Here is a 6,118-nt window from a genome sequence, read left to right on the forward strand (position 1 = left end):
AATATTGTGGCTAATTAAGTCAGAGTACCCTGGGGAAAGGACAGTGCCCCATCAGTGCTCCAGCACAGCTCCTCAGTGACTGTGGATGCAATCGCTACACATCTTGCCCCAAGGGCAGGTCAGAGCACAGGCTTGCCCCGTAACAGCCAGTTAACACCAACTCACCAACGCCTGAGCCAGCATCACCACCCTGCTGGCTTCTTTCCACTGATGCCATCCCCTTGCCAGACAGCGCAGTCTCCTGTCATGCTGGCACCGGCAAAGTATCGCTGTGTGATGCCACCGTCTCAGATACTTCTTCCTATAGGTAAGAGAAGAAAATAAACTTTAGCAGCCCAACAGCCCTACAAGACATTCCCTGACAGCAGCAACAAGAGGAAGCCCAGGGCTTTCCACTTACCCAAGCCACTTCTCATTCCACTCCTCCAAGTCCACCTCTGCTTTGTTCTCCTGGATCCTTGTGTGTGCAGGAGAGGGTCCTACCACACCAGATCTCTCTACCAGGTGAGGGGGCAGCAGCCTTTCAGCTCTGCTTTGGTTTCTGTAGATCACCAGCCAGCAGTGAATGGCACTGGGAAAAAGCCCAGGGGCAGCTGATGCAGAACCCTTTTCTCTGCCACTTCTGCTTTCTAGGAAAGAAAAGAGGAATTGCACAGGAGCTAACCTCAGAGCTGGAGAGAGAGAGACTAGAGCTGCCATGAGCACTTATTCCTTTGGCTCCTGAACACAGAAGCAACACACAGTCAGTGTTCGACTGCCATGAGCACCTACTCCACAGAGGAATCCCAGTCACCTGGCTGGCAAACACTGCTCCCCTTCCCTCCTCACTCACACTCTTCACATGGCCCCATGAAAGGAAGAGAGGAGAAGGCATCTTCTTACTCATGGACCAAGACAGAGACATCTTCCTGCTCTTCCTGGCACCAATCAGGGTACTGCACTGCCGTGAGCACTGGGAAAAGGCAGCTGCTTTTGTCCAGTAGTTGCAGGCCTGCAAACAGAAATAACACAGCTGCAGCCAAGACTAAACACAATGCACAAACTAGCCTTAGAGATAGATTTCTGTTCATATCCCTGCAGGTAGTTTAATGTGCTAGAGCCCAGGCTGGAAACTGCACAGATGAGATCCCAGCAGGACTGACTCAGCCCCTCCAAATCAATCAACCTCTTTGTGGTTTGCTAGCTGTGAGCCTTTTGAAAAAAGCTGCAACTCTGACAGCTCGTTCTGCTCTGCAGGGACAGTGATTATCCCATCTCATTTTTGAGCAGAGAGGAAGGAGCGCTCTCATCTCTCTGGTCAAAATGTCCCCATTCCTTATTGCTGTGCTCCAGATGGTTGCTGCAATCAGTGCCAGATTATGGTGATGAAGTTGCATGCACAGTCTGTAAAGAATTTCAAGGCAGGGGCTAAGCAGCCACAAGTCAAACCAGGTTTTTATACCAGCCTTGTCACTATATCTCAGTGCCTGGTGACCCAACTGAGCTCTTCACAAGAGAACAGGCAGTTAAAAATAACTGTCTCATAGGAACCTTCATCTTTTCTTACCTGTTTTATGGTGGCCACAGATCCCAGGCGCAGGGCTTGCTGTCCTCTTGAGGCCAACCGCCAACGATGACAGGCTTTACCCTGAGAGGGTCCCTGCACCTTGTGGTTTTTCTCTCCCAGCACCCGCTGTTCAGCTCTCAAGAATTTTACCCTCCACTCAGTAAAGCTCACAACTAGGAGATGGTGCTCTCTGACCCTTTTAAAATAAGAAAGGGCTTCGTGCTGCCTCAGTCTACAAGCAGTGACCTGGGCCCAGGTGACCAGGCACCTGAAAAACAATATAAGCACAGAAAAGCAGCAGATGCCTGAAGTCTCATTTCCATGTCAGCACCAAACAGGCTATAGACCAAATTCCACCTTCTCACATGTAGTGTCACATGTAAGTGGTCAAAATAAACAAAAGGGCATTCGACAAGAAAAAAAGGCTGTTTCTATTATTCCATCTGCAATCAACAGTTGTATATCTTTATCTGTGTTACTTATTTTTCCAGTGCCTTGTCCTTGCGAGGTGTAAGTTCAGACTCCTCCCTACAGTTTCCTTCTGCTAAAATCTTCCCCTTGTTTTACTTCTGATTCCCAGCACTGTTACCTCTTAACTCCTCAAAGCCCAGGAGTGTGTCTGATTCCTGCCAGCCTATTTACCATTTTCTTCTCTTCAAAGGCCTCCACAAACTGAATGCAATGTTCAATTATGTTTCTCCTTTGCCTACAAAACAAATGATTTTCCTACGCTGCCCTGCCACTACACAAAAAAGGAAAGGAATCAAATTAGTCTGCCCTTGATCTTTCTCTGTGCCAGCAGCTGACCTTTAGGATGATGCCTGAGGAAGGCTTTTTTCTTATGGGATGAGAATAAAACTGCTAAAATTTCCTTCAGCATGGAACCCAGCAGACTCCTTGAGTCTCCTTGCTGTGGAGCCAAGCTGGATTTGAGACAGCAGCTTGTTGTCAAGATTCAGATTTTTTTTTTCTTGGCTGCCACAAACTAAAGGCCTGTGTACATGGGATGTACAACTAGGATAACACAGTATCTTTATGGAGACAATTTTATTCCAAAAAAATCAACGTCTACAAGAGTTACTATTAACAGCATTGTACATCTGCACCCACAATAATCTCTGTATAATGCAAGCTGATGCACAGGAGGCCAGTCTTCCTCTGCCACCCCAGAAGCCAATCTGCTTTTAACTCCTGCCTTGTCCTTTTGGTTTCCTGTTCCACTCGGACTTTCATTATGCAAATCACCCGACAGCACCATAGGGCAGAGGTGTAAATACCCTCTGCCTGGCAGGCTTCCCTAAAGATCAAGACAATCTATTGCAGGTTATCCTACCATGAAAAATGCCCCCCTCAGAAGAGACAGGGCTCAGCCTGTACCGTATCCAGGTGAGGAATTAGAAGCGCTCTCTCATCAAAGGAGAACTCAGAAGCAAGATTAATGGTGGAGACACACTCTACAGGAAGGAGCAACATTAAGGACTTCTCTGAAACACATTCGCACTAGGGTGCCACCACACAGATTGATTTGCAGAAGAAAATGCAATTGGGTGGGGTGAGCGCAGAGCCCAGGCATCACAGCCACTGAGGTTTTACAGGGTTTTTAGTTGCTCTTTCCTCTGCAGATCTTTGTCTCAGCCTGAACCCGCAATTCAAAAGGAAATCTGCTAGGGCCAAACCTGCACTTCTCACGCCTTAAACGAATCCTTGGCACAAATCATGTTATTCACTCTTACCCTCCTGAATTATCTCAAACCCACCTGAACAATTCCCAATTCACTGCAGCTGGACACTTTGCTGCGTTTCAGGCAGACAGCAGGCTTACATAACAAAAACCGCAAACAAAACAGATTTCAAAGAGAAAACTACTGAACAACAGCTAAGAGACAATAGAAGTTGTTAATGATGGACAACAGACACCTTGCTCTTCAGATTAAATTCTTGTGTTTTCAGGATCTGCACCATAACGCAAGGCTGCAAAACATACTACAGCTTCACCTATATTGTGTAACTAACACCGAGATGAATTGAATATCGTGGTTCTCCCGTCACAGGCTTTACAGAATATTGCTTTTCTGCAGAAATATATTGAACTTCATTTTTAATTTAAAAATCAACATGCTGTGCCCAGAATCTAAAAGATTTGGGGTTGTAAACATCGGATCTCTGTAAGACCTCTGCTCAATATTCCTTTTGGCAAATACTGAATAATTCCAGTGGAAACCAGGCTTTCATGTTTTTAAACTACAAAAATTTATTTGCATCTCCCTTGCTCAGTTTACAAATACCATACTGCATAATTAAGACTGAACAGAAGTTCTGGGAAAAAAAAGAAGTTTTGAATGAGAAGAACGAGATGGCAAGTGTGAGGCTATGTGGGACAGAGCCCTTAGTGTAAGAGCACCCTCAGGGAGGGACTCCTAGGGAAGCTCCACTTACACACATCATCTGTACTTTCAAACCCAAACTCTGGTCTGAATACACTGGATTCTCTGCTACATAAACTGCTCTTCACTCAAAGATTCCCTTGGAAATACTTTGAGGGCAGGAAACAAACCTGTGCAGGAGAAGACGTTTCCAGAATAAAGCAGCATATTTCTGCTTCCTTGTTTGGCAATACCATGTTTGCAGGACCAGCCTCTTCTTCTCTTGGCAGTTGTGCTGAGCCCATTGCTGCTGCAGCTCCCTCAGAGCACGATTCCCTGTGAGCAAACACAAGAGCTTGCTGAGCTGAGCCCAAGGAGTTTTTTTTCCCATCACAGAGTCCAGACAAGAGCAGAGAATACATCTGCTGCAAATACCAAATGAGACCAGATTTTAAGATTTCCCGTCCTCTCTTTAGCAGCTGAAGAGACTTTTCAATTCACCTTGTTTTCTGTCTGCAAGGCAGCCCTTCCTTCTTTTTTTTTTTTTCCCCATCCTTCCCCAAGCAAGGGATCACAGATCACTTCCACTCTCATCTGCAAGGCAGTTTTCCATCAAAAATTGGGAGTGTTCCTTCCCCAGCACAGTGTAAGTACTTAACACACGTCCTGTTTGTAATCACAAGTGATGCAGGCACTCACTGACCCCTGGACCAGCACATGCCATTCCAGAGGAGCAGTGCACAGACCTACAACCAGAAGCAGGACTTTCTCCATCCCAACCATTCCCACAGCATCCCTGTCCTGCAGATACAAGTGTTGCTGGAGGATGGGGTAACTCACTCTGCCAGCAGGAATGCCAACGCCACAGAGCATCAGCAGTGATCTGGTGAATGTGACGCCTGAATCTCCGGTCAGCTTCCACCTTCTGAGCCAGTCTCTTCTTCCACAGGCTGAAAGTCATCTGGCAGCAGTGAACTCTATGTTTTAGGGCTGCTGCTGCTTTTCGGTTCTTATTTTCCACAACCCAGTGATGCCAGCTGAGAAAGGCTCTGAGAAAGACAAAGGTCGTTGGATCAACTGTAGGAACAATTCACAGAGATTCACACTCTTGTAACTGAAACTTTAAGAATAAATACATATGAGGGAGTTTAGGAAATACATGTGATCTATTAATATTCTTTCTCCATTAAATGTCAGGGAAAATGACGGACAAGGCAAGTTGTTGGGAGTAGTGGTTCTGTCCTGGCTCTGCCAAGCCTGTTCTCTTCAACTTCCAAATGAGCAGAGTGCCAGGCCAGTTCAGTGGACAGGAATTTACCACAGCTTGTTATCAGCAGTGCTGGTGTTGCTCTAATTTATGAAGCATCTCATCAACTGGAAATGGTTGTGTTCAGATATAGTAATTTTGAAGTGAGGAAAAAACCAAAATAATGGGCTGCAAAACTCCCACTGAAGACAGAAAAAGATAGCTAGAGGAAGAAATTTTTTTTTTTTTTAAGCAAGTGTAGAGCTCTCTAAACAGACAGCTTTAGAAAGCTTCTGGAAAGCACAATACCTACCGAGACAGCTGAACAAGCCTGCAGAACTGCTTGGCCTTTAGAAGTTGTTGAGTTCGAGCTGACCAGACAATGAAGTACCTCTGCAGGCAGCATTTCTCTGTTTGATGCCAGGAACCCTTCACCTCCATGTCAGAACTGCAGTCCTGTAAGCCAGAAAAGCAAAAAAGGGCCTTGAACTGCCACCGTAACACAGTCACTCCACACAGCTCAGCCCTTTCTCCTTGCTGCTGTGAGTTCTGTGATTGCCTAACTCCCTGTTGCTAACCCAAACACACCATGCGAACACCCAGACATGAGCATCTAACACATCAGTTTTAAATCCTTCGCACATGGGCAATTTCCAACTCAGCTGGCAAATGGTAGGGAAGAGTTACCCTGAGAAATGCCTCAATCTCCCAAACCTTCTGTCTGAGAGAGATGAGAGAAGAACAAAGCGTGAACAGCAGTGAGACCTTCCATATGCTGATTGGCTCTTCACTAAATTGGGCCATGCAGAAAACACTTCTCCATTTACATGCATCACATCACTTTTCAGCCTTACCTCTTCCCATGTAGAGTAACTGGTGAGAGGCTGGACATTATTGTCTGGACTTTGTAGTGCCAAAGACTGGAACTGACGTGCCACAAACCAATTTCTTCTGCAAGACGAA

The 6,118-nt window shown here is 46.0% G+C and overlaps 1 long non-coding RNA gene across 1 annotated transcript; it reads right to left on the bottom strand.

The window, feature by feature from the left end:
- Nucleotides 1-420: 420 nt before the first annotated feature.
- LOC135997588 (uncharacterized) lies at nt 421-1,736 on the bottom strand. The gene is made up of 3 exons (XR_010607461.1): nt 1,547-1,736; nt 883-991; nt 421-629 (listed from the first exon to the last, which is right to left on the bottom strand). It is a non-coding gene; the product is annotated as an uncharacterized LOC135997588 (long non-coding RNA).
- Between the last annotated feature and the right edge of the window lie 4,382 nt (nt 1,737-6,118).

The sequence above is a fragment of the Caloenas nicobarica genome, chromosome 22, assembly GCF_036013445.1.
Source record: "Caloenas nicobarica isolate bCalNic1 chromosome 22, bCalNic1.hap1, whole genome shotgun sequence".
Lineage (NCBI taxonomy): Eukaryota > Metazoa > Chordata > Aves > Columbiformes > Columbidae > Caloenas > Caloenas nicobarica.